Source organism: Eurosta solidaginis, chromosome 5, assembly GCF_040869045.1.
Source record: "Eurosta solidaginis isolate ZX-2024a chromosome 5, ASM4086904v1, whole genome shotgun sequence".
In the NCBI taxonomy this organism is placed as follows: Eukaryota; Metazoa; Arthropoda; class Insecta; order Diptera; family Tephritidae; genus Eurosta; species Eurosta solidaginis.
In genome coordinates, this window is record NC_090323.1 from 270,728,507 (window position 1) to 270,745,255 (window position 16,749).

General features: G+C 37.3%; 1 protein-coding gene across 8 annotated transcripts in view; it reads right to left on the reverse strand.

The window, feature by feature from the left end:
* LOC137253516 (uncharacterized) overlaps positions 1-16,749 on the reverse strand; it is a 75,737-nt gene that overhangs the window by 22,514 nt on the left and 36,474 nt on the right. The window lies entirely within an intron of this gene.

Consider the following 16,749-nt stretch of genomic DNA (forward strand, 5'->3'; position numbering starts at 1 on the left):
TTTGCAAAAAATTACTATGTAGCTTTTCAGCACATTAAAAATATCGGGTCACTTTGAAAATGGACATTTTAAATTAAAGCAATCAAGCATTACCCAATTTTTTCAATCAAACTATGTGTAATGTACTTTACTTGTACAATGTACTTAATCGATATATGGATATGTATTTATATGTAATACTAAACTATGCAAATATTCTTTAATTCCATAAATTTCTTAAATAAACTATGTACAGTACAATTTATATGTGTGGTATATATTTTGTGACTTCATCCGTTATAAGCCGACATCTCCCATAGCCGGACAAAAACATTGCGACGGTGACTGTCCGGTTATAAGGAATTTCACTGTAAATAGTAGGGAAATCCCCATATCTGAAGGAAAACGGCATTATTACCCGCTCAAGGTCATTGGTGTTAGCCTCTGTATCCTTTTTGCTTTTTGTAAACGAAAATTAGTACAGAAATTGCGCAGCCTTATAACACTATTAAGCACACAAAACAAACAACAACACATTTCAAGTGTACAGCTGGGTATGTAATGTTTGGTTTCACCCGAACTTAGACTTCCTTACTTGTTTTTTTTTTTCGTTTTTATTTGAAAACATTTCCGTTCGTCATGAGGATCAGCTCGACACGGTCACACATTGGCTATTGCATATTGCAGTTGAGTAAAAAAAAATTGCAAATAAAAAGATAATAACAAACGAGTTCGGCGTAATGCAAACTTACGTAAAAAGTTGCTCCAAACAGAGAGAAGATAAAAAATGGCAAAGATGGGAAAAAAATTGTATGCCATAGCGAAAGCGACAGTGACAATGAATTGTGCATAGCATTTACGAAACGGCAGCAGTCAAAAAGCAGTGGCTTGCTATGGTAATAATGATAATTAAATGAATTTGCGAATAAAATTAAAAATTATTGATTTGCTTGGTCTCACGCTTAATGAGATACATATGTACATGTATGTATATTGAAATTTGGTTCATCGTAATTATATTAAATTACCCTTTGTTGAAATGTAACTACGGATGATGTTTACAGAATCAACATTTTGAAATCGATAGAATAAGATGGGGGAAGGCAGCATTGGAAGTCAGTTTGTAATAATAAAAGATCCACTTTATGGTAAACCACATATTTGGGCACTTTCCATAAGCCGAGACCAGTTCAGCTTAAGCAACGAATTATATTGCGCTTAAATTGAGTACGATTCAAGTCATCGCTTCCACCTTTGGCCACACTAGAGCAGATTTTATTCTAAAAATTTAATTTGTTCAAAATTGCTGGTTTTCTCCTCGAAAATGGTACTGGAATGTCTTTTTTCAAGTCTAAGTAATGACAACACTAGAATTATACCTGCACAGATATCAGAACCTTACACAGCCAGAAAACTTTTTGAAAGGCTAGTAAAACCACGTATCAAAGACGTCATAGAGCAATCGGGATGACTATCAGCCAGACAGCATACCTTCAGGCCCGGAAAATGCCCTTTGGGCGCAATCGGAGACGCTCTTACAAGCATAGAGAGAGCACAGCGAGGTAAGAAGGTCTTAGAGGCGCAATTCCAAAAACCATGCTGTCTAAGCTTTGGTGATTCGACGGACGAATAGTTTTTTTTATAATTATATTATTTGTTATTTTGGTGGTCTGTATGTTTCTTGATGTTTATTTTATTTATTTGTTCTTGTAGAAAAGCATAGGTCGCTATGAACTTTGTATGTATTCATTGGGGGTTCTAGGGTATTGGCTGCGGGTTGAGCCACCTTAGTTTGCTTTGAAAAAAGCCCCCCGATTTGGGATACTATGTTTTTATAATATTTCACGAACCAGTTGAGAATTACAAGCCCACTCAATGGTTAATGAAACAAAAGAAAGAAAAATGTTCATAGTTTAAGTCACTTAAACACATGCTAACTACAGTTCCTCATCAGAAGCTACCTCAGTGATCGCATCCTTATGTATCAAATTTCAGAGGGTCCACGTACTATGAAAGTCACATGCGGAGCAGCGCACGGATCAATTCTTGGTCCTGACTGTGGAACACGCCAGTTACGATGAAATCTTCAATCCTGAAATGCCTGATGATTTATTCTTAGTTGGATACGCAGACGAAATTGATGCATCACAGCCCGAAACACAGAAGATGCCTGCATAACGCTCAATCTAGTTATGATACGCACAAAGGTCGGCTAGACTCGCGCATACTCCGGAAATATAACATCAAAGAAGTCAAATATTTAGGAGTAAGATTAGACTCCCGCATAGCATATTGGGTGCAAACTCAACATGCGACTGAGAAGACATCTAAAGAGGTATCGTTGTTAAGCAGGCTGATGGTAAACATCAGAGGACCAGTGGAAAGCAAAACGAAACTGCTGATGGACATCGTCCTATCCACGTTATCAAGTAAACTTGATTGGAAAAAAATTAGGACACATTTTTCCTCAAATGAATGAAACGTTTTTTAAAAAAATAAGAAATTCTTACTCATTTCATAGAAGTTTTCCTCAATTAAATATAAATTTTTTAGGAAATGTTTTCCTCTTTTTAAATAAGTGTTTACTCTTTATGGGAAACAAAAAAGCAGACAGATCAAGAGCGCATGAAAGTCGTTGGCAAAGAGAGCAAGGAAGAAATGTCAAGGTTCGCCGGATATTTCAATCGTGAGCGCAGAACTCGTAAAATATGTCAACTGGCAGCCGATGGTAACATTTCGCTCGAGCGTTCCGCCGACTTCATCGTCGCAGAAAAACGCACTTTCATTAACTTTAAAAAAGAAAGTGGGACGAATACAAATCCTTGCGGTCTAAATCAAAACCCCCACCATAGAACAGTACTCGTAGCGCTAGACCTATCAAAAGCTTTTGATACGGTCAACCATGGCACGTTACTGCAAGACCTGGAAGGGCCTACCCTTCCCCCATGTCTTAAAAAGTGAACCGCAAATTATCTGGATGGTCGGCAGGCATCGGCGCAATTTAGAAATGAAACATCAAAACCAAGAAGAAATAAACAGGGGGTGCCACTGGGTGGTGTCCTATACCCACTTTTGTTTAATTTCTACATATATAATACTACGTTTCCACCAAACCCAAACTCCGTGCTTGCCAGTTTCGTAAGATTGTTAAAACATGTCTAAAAATATCGCGAAAGCTATCGAAAAACGCGTTTAAACTTCGGTATCAATAATGCGAAAGCAAAAATCAAAATTTGCATTTCTGCCAAGAGATATTTTGCATAAAAGAGTTGGCAAACACGGAGTTTGGGTTTGGTGGAAACGTATCATAAGCTACCTTCGCCACCAGAAGGAGTTCCTATCGTTTCCTACGCCTATGATTGCACAATAATGGCCACAGGCCCAGGCCCCTTTCATTTTGGTCCACCCCTGTTGAAACAGCAAGTTTCCTTGGACTCCCGTTAGAGGATATTGATGACAATTTGTGATCGGTCGCGGCTATTAGGTGAACAATGAATTTGATTCCGTATTTAAATTGTTTTAAAAAAAGGCTGCCTGACCTCTGTATGCTTGAGCGGGCAATGAACAATATATAAATATCATGATGAATTTAATATTCAGGTGTCATCATCATGATACATATTTTATAATTCATATTTTTTTATTTGTTGTTTTTTTTTTTTTTAGCAGAGCTGTGGCTAACATTTGAAGATTTTTTTAAGTTGATTTGACTGTTAAACTACTAAATTCAGAATCAACAATTTGTGCGAAGTTGATTCAACAGCGATTTGCGATGAATAAAATTTACAGAAATACTGGTTGAATTAAATCGTAAATCGGTTGATTTTATCAGTTTTTTTTTTTTCAATGTAATAAATTCTAGCATTTGGTAAATATCGCATTGATCTCCATTTTTCTTTTGAAAAAAAAAAGAATAAAATTTATTGGCGCTAGGGGCATTCCCACTATAGCCGAGTGCCTTAGGTTTTTTCCAACCAAGGACAAATATTTTTGTATAAACCAGTTTTATTCATCTCATTCCATTTTTTGTGATTTGACGTACCTAGTAATAAGAGCGAAGTACTTCTTCAAAAACAAAATCAAAAGCATTAACTTAAGGTAGAAATTCTGTAGTGGTTTACAGTTGAAATCAATTTATTTGTTCCCAGTTTTTTATAAACGAATAAAACTTGTACCCGCTTCTGAGCATTGAAAATATGATACCGCACAGCTAGATTAAAGCAACGATCAACACAAAAAATCTCAAAATTCGGAAACCTGGAAAAACTGGCTGCCTCCTCCATATGTGGCTTTGCAATTCTTAAAGCGGACAATTCTTAAAGTATTGATTGGCGAAGGACGGCATTACTCTCACTTCAAAAACTCAGATTAGCTCCATATGGATGCAGGTGTGGGATATGGTAAGCTAGCTCTCTACCACCCTTCTATTGAATATGTATACCAGATATCTTAAAAATTGCTTACGTACCATCTAATTTGTGTCATTTGCTTTATTTATTGATTCGTGCCCTATTTTGTGAAGATATGAAATCAAAATTTATGAAGCCATCAACGTCACAAAATTAATTGTCTTATTTTGTTTTTGGGTTGTTGACAACATTATTTTGCACAGCAAAAAATGGCAAGACATAAATCAGAATATTACATAAACAAATATTTACAAATAATCAGAAAAACCTTTAGGTGTTATTGATGGATGAAGAAATAAATTCGCACAAAATTTATCTACGCAGTTATGATATATGTACATATGTACATGGAAAAACGAGTACATGTCAATGCTTACATAATCGCAAATCATAAGCCAACAACAACAATTTTGAGTTGTTAAAATTACAACAAGTCTTCCAAATATATTCAAAAACTGATAAACTGTAGAGCATAGACACTTCGCGACATTTGATTTCCCGCACTGAGATTTTCTTAGAAACGTCAACGCTAGTTGGCGTTATGGTAGCTTTCAAAAACGAGAAAGATAAACTGTAAATGCAATCTTCAAGTGAAACAACGAAAAAAAAACTTTATTAACCTAGTAAAATTAACAGGTGACATACTTTCTTAGTATAAGAATCAAAGATAATTCCGAAACAATCCGAAATGGTCGCGATAATTTAAAACTGGTAGCATAAAGGTACGGAAAGAATTTGGTTAGGCTAGGTTAAGCTGGGCGGTCCGTAAGAACCTCACATGAACTGAATCAGTCCATAGTAATACCAGATGTTTGTTTAACGACCAAGCTGAAAACCCCCATCCAGTACTCTTGGTAAATACTAGAACCTTTTGTAGGACCTGTGCGACTTGCTGCTTCTATATTTAACAGCCGTGTCACTCTTAATAGCTGGAGTCTTAGCCTGGAAAGCGCAGGGCACTAGCAAAAAATGTGGCCTATCATTTCCTTCTCCAACCCGCACTTCCTACATCTGCTATCACTGACCAAGCTTAATTTAAAGGCATGTGACGCCAGAAGGCAGTGTACAGTCAGATAACCCGTCATGATTCTACAGTCCTCTCTTTTTAATGTTAAGAGTAACTTTGTAAGTCTAATGTTATAAGACCTACACTTAATCTTAGATACCTTGCAGCCCCGCGCTTGGGTCCACGCCTTTCCACGGGGTCGATCATAAGCACCTCTTGCCTTTTCTTAATCTCGCCCAGTCTAATTGGCAAGGGAGCAAGCTTCGAGGAATGCGCACTTTTCAGCTAGTTCATCCGCTTTTTCATTCCCATATATTCCCATGTGCCCTGGGACCCAATATACATAGATAAATGCTTCTCCCTATCCCGATTCTTTCCTAGGATTACTTTCGGAAAGTTTTCAAATTAATCAGAAATCATGATGATGTTATTCCGATCAAAGCAAAGCTAATCTCTAAAGGGTACTGAAATCATTCCCAAATATCCTAAACATTTATTCAAAACGTCCTGAAAATAGTGCCGAAATCATATTGCTGAAGGCCTCAAAATGTTCGTGGTTCTCTCACTAATTGGAAATATTTATGACACTCAAATCTGTTTCCACTTAACAGCGGAGTGCATGTCGCCCTCATTCTCTTCTTCCTTGGGTTCGCAAAGCATTCACTGATCAGTATAGATCTGCGGAGTGATCTGCATACGGTAATTTAATCCATTTAATCTTTACAGATCGGTATTCCCTTTCATAGCCTCACGAAAATAATGACAGGCATTCATTCATTCCAACAGACTCCAGTTTACGAGCCTAATTAGGTACTAACATACCAATGCTACCAAATTAAATTCCTTTAGAATAGGCACAGAAATTTGCCATTTAAATTCGCAAGAATATTTTTCATAAATCGAGTGGGGGCTACTAGGTGTAGCGCAGTGTACACGTCTATATATCAATTTTTTTCCCGACTTTATTTACACAGTTCAGGATGTGTGTTTGCAAAAATTATGATTGCATTGCGAAACAATTACACCAGACAAACAAGCTTTTCCACTCTTCACACGCTAAGTGGGCAGCGGTCAGCGAAACCGTCGGAAGCAGTTGGTGGCAATGAGATTTGTGTATGTGTGCGTGTGTGTATTTTGCTCCAAAAACCTATGTAATAATTTAAAAATAATTGCAGGTGTGTTTGAAGTAGAGGCGATTGGTGGCGCTATGCCCACGCTACAAATGGACTTATATACTATCTTGCATATACATACATACATATAGATCAGAGTGGGTAAAAAAATCGAAATTTGTTTTTTCGAAGAGGCAGGACATGCTCACCTACCATGCAAAAAATATGGGAGACAGGCAAGCAAAGTGTCAGTCTGCGCACCACAGAACCTATAACCGCAATTTTGGAACAATTATCGTCTGTTAATTCGATAGTTCTGCGCTATCTCGGAAGTAGTGGGACTCGCTGAAGGGTAGTCTGGCTTTTTAACTCAAGGTGTACATGAAGACAAGTATAGAATATCACATAAAGAGTTTTCAACTAATCGCTCTACTAATAAAGGTCATATTTATACATATTTTTCATAAGTTCAATCCAAAAAGGTCAATTATAGAAGCATTTCAAAAGTTTAAATCTAATTCATTTATTTAAAAATGTAACAACTTTTGTACGAAGGTTTGTAACACATCCGATTTTACAAAAAGGAAGTCTCAAAGCTTTAAAACGTCTGTTGAATTTTTTTTTTTGAGAATTTTGCAAGTTTTTTCTCATATAAAAATTAATTTTGTTCATTCGCGGTATGCGAGGAAATGGGGAATATTCTCGAAAAAAATTCTTAAGATTAAAAATGTTGGTGCTAGGAATCTGAGATAGGCCGTTTTTCAACTTAATTTTGAATTAGGGCGTTTTCACACTGGCTGCCGAGATGGGGTGATATTCCAGCAGTCGATATTTCGTGAGTATAGTCCAAACGATTTTCTTATTTAGTTCAGAAAGTTTCAACAAAACTTTGAAAATTATGATTGGAGTTCAGAAAATTGTATTTAAATGTTACTCATATGACCTTCATGGCTGTATTAGCCTTTTTCTGAACTAAAACTGTAAAGTCCCTAGCAACAAGTTTTTCTGCGGCCCATTCAAATAAAACTAATGTTGTTCTTTTTAGCCCACGCTACTATAAAAATGTTACTACAAACTCCTCAGTATAAATGCAATACAATTAAACTGAGATATGGCAGTTATGGTAAAAATTTTGGGATGCTCGATTCCTGCGCCTACCGATATGTAGAGACATTCTAGAGAAGTTTTGCTTTTTAAGCGCGTCTTGCAGAACTTTTTAACTCAGAGTTAATTTTGAAATTTGTCAATATTGTATGAGTTTAATTACTCGTGCCAACTCTGAGTTAAAAAGATAACTTACCGTTCTGCGAATGGTCGTAAGGCACTTAATTTGAAAGTTTAAATGGAATAAACGGTAAGAGCACCCATATTGTACTTCATAAATTCTAAATTATGTAGCACCCTAATGTGCAGCTATGTACCGAAATACATAATTACATACCTATGTAAATACGTTCGAACGATAACCGCGAAATTTTGCAATCAGTGCAATCAGCAACACGAAAATACTTAAAGCAACAATGCAGCACCTCGCTCCGGCAAACTGGAAAATAAGCGCACGGCTTTGCCCATCACCCAACGCTTGGCGTTTTTGGCAAAAATAACAGAAATTATTTTGTAATCTTAACCATTTTTAGGGCTTAAAAAGTTGTAATATTTTATAATTGCATTCTGTACATATGTACGTACAATAAAAATATATTATTACAGTTATTGTAGACGTAGAGGTGGAAAATAACTCCAACTTGATCTGTAGTTTTCCAAATGTCGCTCATACGCCAACCTCACTTCCTACGTTCTATTCAACTTAAATGCGGAGGTTAGGAAAAATTTCAAGTTTTTTCTCAGGCGTACTTTATTTTTGACAGCTTCCTTACTTTGTGTTGTGATTTGAGAAATAAATACTATTTTATTTGTTCTTTAGTGAGAGTTCTAAATGTTAGTAAAGGGTATTGTATGTTTATATCATGGGGACATATTGCGCAGCTTGGCGGAAGTAAAATGTCTAATTAAAAGTTATCTACATCGGTTTAAAAAGTGCGCTTACCTGATATTATGTGTTTTTGAAGCAAAGTGGGTTAAACGCTTTTGATAAAAAATGCTTTTAAGAAACATTCATAATGACTTAGCTCCACTAAGAGAACGGCATAGATAGCAGTCCATACAAAATAATCATAAGTTCGCATGTATGCACAGCAAATGTTCATGAGCCGCGCATTGGGTTGCGACCTATTCGCCTAACCTAAAATACACACACTAGAAAAGGCTTCAGACCTGCCAAAATACGATACAAAGACAGAATTGCCATAAGATGTCCTCTTATGACCGCAACACATCATCTACATAGTGAGGCAAAAGAGCTCAACATGAAAAAGTATAACGAAATGCCGAAAAGAGAGTTTTTGTTGTATTGCCAAACATCTGGATACACAGCAAACAACTGATTAATATAGGTCAGCCTCCAAGAGGGATAAGGAAACAAGGAGGCCCTAAGCCTGATACTACTTGAGCCTGTAAATACCACCGTCGGATCGCACACGGTAAGCCCCTTCACTTTGAGCCAACTTCGTTCTGGATACTAAAACAAGTTTACCTTTTGCTTGTCCAGAATCAACCCCGACGTACGAAATGCATGACATGTTTTCCAAATGAGACCAACCACCTATTCAATTGCTATGTAGTACCTGCGCCTCTAACAGCTGTATCCCTATCACTCAACTATTGAAAGTTTCCTTTGGAAATAATTGGCCAAGATTAAGAGAAGGCGACAGGTCCCCATGATAGACCCAGCGGGAAAGGCGTAGGTCAAAACTCGGGGCTGTAAAGTGTCGAAGATTATGTGTAGGTCTCATAATCTTACAGTGGCGGCCACCGTGGTGTGATGGTAGCGTGCTCCGCCTACCACACCGTATGCCCTGGGTTCACACCCCGGGCAAAGCAACATCAAAATTTTAGAAATAAGATTTTTCAATTAGAAGAAATTTTTTTTAAGCGGGGTCTCCCCCCGGCAGTGTTTGGCAAGCGCTTCGGGTGTATTTCTGCCATGAAAAGCTCTCAGTGAAAACTCATCTGTCTTGCAGATGCCGTTCGGAGTCCGGCCAATTTGTAGGGAAAATCAAGAGGAGCACGACGCAAATTGGAAGAGAAGCTCGGCCTTAGATCTCTTTGGAGGTTATCGCGCCTTACATTTATTTATTTAAAAAGAGAGAACTGTAGACCCATGACGAGTATTCTGACTGAACAATGCCTTCTGGCATCACCTGCTTTTAAGTTAAGTTTGGTCAGTAATAGCAGATGTAGGAAGTGCCTGTAGGAGGAAGAAACGATCGAGCACATTTTGTGCTAAAGCCCTGCGCTTGCCAAGCTAAGACTCCAGCTATTAGGACTGACAAGGCTGTCAGATCTTGCAGCAGCAAGTGACATAGGTCTAAGAAAGCTTCTAGTGTTTTCCAAGAGGACGGAGATATTTTATAACATAGGTCCTGGTTTTTGATAGGGTTTTTGCACTTTGGTCCTTAAATAAACTTCTGGTAACACTCGGACTCATTCAGTCTATGTGAGGTCCCCATCGACCGACCAGTTCAACCTAACCTAAATTAATGTCTACTAGTAAGAGTCAGAATATGTACGGTCCCTGCTGACTAATTTCGAATTTAGTCAAATTAAAATGTGTACCCAATTACAAATCATTAATTGAACGTGACAATGTTTTCGCCATTCAACTTAATCGCATACATTTTTTACTAATTGCATAATTGCAAAAATTAAAAACAAAAGAAAACATTTTTAAATATATACATACATACATACATATATATATACGCTTAGTATTTACTTAAAAAGTGTTAACAAATCCGGCTAACCTAAATATATTTACATATGAATAGCGCATTAACCCGGTTAAATGTGTATTTAGTTGAGTGCAATAAAATATAAATAGGCAATAAAAATAAAATCATGTAGATATGTTAGTAAGTTGTTGTTGTAAATAAATAGATTAAAATGTATATGCGTACAATGCAAATCATTGAAAAGCACAGCAGAGAAAGCAGCGAGGGGGCAGCGCTACAATACAATTCGCCTACATTTTGCTCTAAACTGTTTGCTGTCAAAACTAAAGACTTAAGCAACGAACGTGCTGAGAGTGACACTCATTTCAATGCCCATGCAACGACAACTACAAAAACAACAAAGAGGCAACGCTGTCTGAATGCGAATGCATAAAAATACGTTGCAGGTGATCTTTGGAGTCTATGAGTGGCGTCATTAGCATTTAACGCAAGCCATGCCCAAAATATAAAAACATCAATCGACAATAAAATAAAATCTTTAGAAATATTTAACACTTTTGTATAAATAAACAAATGTTTGTAGCAACAATAAAATTATATGTGAATTGATTAGCGGTTAGCGAAAGAGAGAGAGAGAAAGAGTATGTGGGAGCAATGTCGGTAAATTAGCTGCAGTAGAATTAATGTTTTTGGCTTTATGCCATGCACATCTACAAACATAAAAACGCAAATAAAAATGCACATCAACCAATTAACAGGTTGATTCGTTTAGTGCTCACGCACCGATCCCTCACACCCTCACCCCAGCTATTAAATTCACCGGCACATGGTTAGCAACAATTACGCTGAATAATTTTTTTGTATTAACAATGTTGATTAGTGGCAATGTTGTGGCCTAAACTGCTGCAATTATGAAACAATCTGTTGCATTTTAATTGCGTTCCAATCACGCAAATTCCAATAGAAAAGCGATTGCCATAAAAGCGCCCGCCTAAGTTTCGCATTCAGAGATATCATTTTTATTGAAATGAATTAAGTAATGCTCAAATTCCAAATAGATTACTATGCTTATGGGTATGAGCTCATCTTCGAGTGGAATGTTGGTGTGTAATATATTTATAATACTTTAATATTGCTTTCGCTTGAAAAATTGTGTTTTGTGAGCTATGCACCTAAGAAAAAACAATTACGTTCCTTATTACCTAGACTATCGAAATATTAATTTAATTCTTATATTTTTAACACCCACATGGTAATTGTTTATTTTGTTAAAGTTTTCATGTATTTTTTATTCAATAATGCATCTTTCTCATTCCTTATGCGATTTCAGTACTGTGGCAAGTGTGCAAGTTTCATTCAAAAAAACTCACGAAAAATGATAAAAAACAAACGAACACATTCCTCTTTCGTCAGCTTGTTCTGACATTCGAATTTTTTTCTGACAAATAAAAATTCTGGTTTCATTTTGAAAAATAACAAAAACAATGCCCGTATCGTGTAATACGATCCGTGGTCGAAATCATTTTTTTAAATCGCAATAGCTCTGAAATGCTTAAATAGATTAGCGAAATATGTGAAATGGTGGCTACAGTACTCATTACATCCATATGTTAGGTTAGGTTAAGAGAGCGTGCGTGGGTGTTACCCACACTTCCACTCGGAGACATTTTTTGTTCATTGTGAGTGCCCTCAGTAAGTACAGGGTGGCGGCAAATTCGTTCAGCCCCATTACCTCTTAGTGGTACTCAACGAACCACTTGCTTTCCCTGATGAACCCAAGAAGAAGTGAGACGTCCACCTTCCCAACCTCCGCCAGTCTGTCGAAGAAGTGTGAGCCCAGAAATCTGAGCCTTCTTCTTTGAAGCGCCAGACATCGGCAGAGAAAGTGGTGGATCGGTTCCTCTTCCTCCACATCCTGAAGCTTTTGCAGAAGGGCTTGTTGGTATTCGCCGACGTCGGAGCATTGATGCGATAGCACAATGACCTGTGATGACACACGTAAGTACCTTCACCGCTGATTTGCTCAGTTTGAGAAGGAAGCTTGTGCCTTTCCTATCCAAGAATGGCCATAAGGACCTTGAGACTTCGCAGTCAACCCTATTGGTCAATAGCAAGTCCGTTGCCCTGTTCTCATATTCGTCGATTCTTTCTAGGAAATAACTCATCCATAACTTATTATCATTTTTGCGACTCCTTTGGCAGATTCGTATTTATCGTTGGAATGAACGTTATATGATTACGTATAATAAAATCGTATAACACGATACGTGCTCAAATTTTCAATTCAAAAATTTAAAAGTAAAACCAATATAGCTCGATTCCCATTTCATCTTTATAAAATCGGAGTTCGATTCCTAATACATACTTTCAATGCCTATTCGGAACATCTAAACCAGAGCTCAACCCCTATAAACTTGTAGCACTTTTGTTTTTGTTTGCCTCTGAAGAATAGGCGCAGATACAAATTCACACTTTCAATATAAAACAAAAATTTTCATAACACTCCCATATGCCCTCACATATATTCAAATTTACACTTACAAATTGACAACAAAAAATATTCAAAAATATTTTAGCACTGAAATAAATTTTTCTTCAAAGTTTATTCATTCACCAAAATTCTTTAAACATTCAAAATAATTTTATTTTTTTTTTTCAATTTAAATAAGTTTCCGTGTATAAATATAAATATTTGAACAGCCCTGATCTATATACACTAAAAATTATTCTACTTTAGTTGGAATATTTTTAATTTTATGTTCATAACCGCAGTTTTTGTACTTATGATTTTTTGCAAATATTTCGCGATTTTGACGGTGTATTGGGAATTTTGACCGAAAAAGCACCCCGAAATACATTTAGATACATGGGTCTAGTCTAAAACGTAAACAAAATTAGAACTGTGGCTGTATTGATAAGACTAAAATCATCGTAGTGATAGTTATTTATTCGTCGATTAACGAGCAAAGAGGCAACACATCTGCACGCATGTTTTTTAACACTCAATAATGATTTGTAAATACATATGCTATACAAATATTATTTTATTGTAAATATTTTTTGTATTTGTTACTTTGTTCGGAAAACCATAGTAATTTTTCAACTTTTTTTTCTGCTTCACCAAACACTTTTTAATTTTCAAATATGTACATACATATCGCTTGCTTAATGTGAAAATGTGCTAAGTCACTTTTTTTGCAAAATTGTATTTTAATGCAATTTTAAAACTGAATTCAAAATACATCGATCACAAAAAAAATATTTAAATTTTTCATTTTTACGTGCTGTAGGCAATGATGTGTAAATGTGCTAAGTCGTCAGCTGTTAAAAGAAATGTGCTAAGTCAACCTGTCAATAATATCAATCTGAATTACTAGCCATTTCTTTGTGCGCGCAATTTATTTATTTATTTAATTCATTCAGTCTAAAAGCACATGCTTTGTTGTTGTTGTATTAACGAGTGCTTTGGGGAGTGTTACCGATGTTGATAGCCCTGTGCTGGATATACATAGATCCGGTACGTTGCGGTAACAAAGCACTATTAAGGTACTACTAGCTTTACCATCTCGGGAACGATTTATATGACCACACTAAACCTTCTAGGCCATCCCGACTTCCCCACCCACTAGTTGCATGCGGAACTTGGGGTCGCCAGAGCCTCGGCTGTCAATGAAACAGGATTCGTCACGGTTAGGTGAGTTGACAATTGGGTTGGAGAAGCTATATATTGTACTGGCAACCCCTTGAGGTGGCGGTCACCGTGGTGTGATGGTAGCGTGCTCCGCCTACCACACCGTATGCCCGGGGTGCGAACCCCGCAAGCAACATCAAAATTTTAGAAATAAGGTTTTTCAATTAGAAGAACATTTTTCTAAGCGGGTTCGCCCCTCGGCAGTGTTTGGCAAGCACTCCGAGTGTATTTCCGCCATGAAAAGCTCACAGTGATAACTCATCTGCCTTGCAGACACCGTTCGGAGTCGGCATAAAACATGTAGGTCCCGTCGGTCAATTTAATGATGCTCGGCATTGCTACCTACTCTACTACGGAGATTGTACTTATGAGTAGGAGCGGCCGTATGAGCTGGAGGCTCCGTGGGGCGAGAGCAGCAGCGGGCACTTGTTGTAGCTTACTGAGCAGTGGGGCTGGTAGAAGGTAGTCGGGGCCCTAAGCCGCAGCAAGGAGCCACAAAAGATTTATAAAAGATACGAGGACGTCGGGTTTTGGGGTCTAACCCAGAACATCCTGTCCGATTCAACCATCCCTAGCACGTGACACTCTGACAAGAGTGTGACCATCCTAAAAAGATTCTTTTCCGACAAACGCAGCAAAACCATTTCTCTGGACCGGGGTCAGGTACAGATCCCGGATTGAATTCGATACCCTCTCGGAGCAGGAGAATATGGCGCAGTCCCGCTGCAAGGATCTGCTGGGAGGATGAAAATTTGTGGGAGTGACGCAACAAATTAAATGGGGTTACACTGAAATGACAGCCCTTGGTCGGGAAAAATCCCGAGTCGCTCCGGTTTATAGAACCGGCTGCCTTGGGAAGCGATATGGTTTGTAATTATTTTTACATTGAAATTCGCTAGCGATTAAAAAAAATTATAAGCAAGTAAGTACATAACCGTTTTTCAGAATACTTCTAGTACTGCGAGCACATAGCTGTTTTCACTCACTTCTAAACAAAAAGAGCTATAAAAAACGGCATACGCAGAAATGTGGGCTCTATATAGTGATAATAAAATATGCAATAAAAAAAAATTTGAAAAAAAAACACAACTGTTTTCGTTAGCGCAGCGACGATATTTTCCGTCCTTATGTATTACGATATCGAGTACGACATCTTACTCGCACGTAAGCAATTATATTAAGTGTTTTCTACATAAATTTAGTGCGCTCCACATTATTTTTACTACAGAAACCGTGCGACTCTTTGACATTCGCAGCGGCAGCAATACGTTTTAGGTGCGAAATATCATCAGGTCGAAGCATGGCGGAACCATACAAGGTGGCAGCACGGTGACAGCTGATTTGTACTTTTTTAATATGATTTGATACATCAACTTCCGGCGCAGTATAATTTGATATTAGTCCAGCGATTTACAAAAACAAAATACATGGAAGTTTTATTTATGTTTGTAGGTATGTCACCGTGCTGCCACCTTGTATGGTTCCGCCATGGGTTGAAGATTACTCCCAGAGAGCGAGTGTTCGAGCTGAAAGGAGTAATCATCAGCTGTCTGCTTCATAAGCAGCTTCTCGATGGCAAGCTTTCCCTGTGCCACTGTGGTAATAACTAAATATATGTATAAAATTTTCTCATATCCGACGTCGGCTAAAGGCTTTTTAATCCTACATGAAAGTCAAATCGGAACTTCAAAGCGTCGAACAGAAAAGAGTCTCTCATTTCAGCAAAATTTTGAGTATATTTGCAATGAAAGTTTGTTTTTTGTTCGCCTTTTCAGTTTTGTTTGTTCGCTCGTTAGTTGCTGATGGCTAGGGCTTGTTGTGGCGTTATACGAGCAACAGCTTGCAACATATCGCATGCGTACATGCAATTTACGCGAACATAATTTTGATTCATTGTACAAATTGTTGAAATAAAAAATTACAAAAAAAAAAACACTGAAAAGAAGTGAAAACATGCCTCAACAAAGGAAACGGAGAGAAAAATTCGAAATCATGAAATGCATTGCAATCAAATCTGCTTTCCAGCATTTGTAGCCACAATACTTTCACTCTTTTCGGCTTCTTCTTCTTCTACTCATTCATTGGGTGTTGAATTCAAGTGGCACCTGCACCTTCACACGCGTGTTCAGGTGTTCAGGCATTGCTTTTATGCAGACATTGTTTTTCTAATTCTTGTACTTAGTTACAAGAAAGACCTAAACTATGCCAAACAAAATTAAATGGTAAGAGACCAAGGGGAACACTTGTTCTGTGAGTAAAATTAAAAAAAAAACTTATTTAAAAAATTTTATTCAAATTCATGAAATTTTTTTTACCTCATCGTTTTACAGAATAAGATTTCGAAGGGGAGAGTATTTATATTGCGATTAGAGTAACATATCCAGCTACCTTAATGTGCTTTCTGGTAAATTTGCGTAGTTTCTCCGGTGTGGCCTGTATTGCATTTTCACTCGAAATGTGTCACTTTTTGGATTTTATTTATTTATTTGTAACATTGATTTGGCGTTTTCTGTGTGCGTGCATTGTCAGCATTTAATTCTGCCACGAATCACGTTTTGTTCGCATTGTAAAAATGCCGATAACCCACTGAAATGTAAACAATTACAACAACAAATCAAACGTGCAACATACATGAGGAATGTCGTAACAACAAACCCCCATTCAGCATAACAATAAATATTTGTAGAAATTGTTGGCAATGAGTTATAGCTGAGCCGTTGAAGCTTTGTCTGTTTATTGCTGAGCAGTTGGCGCCGTAGAT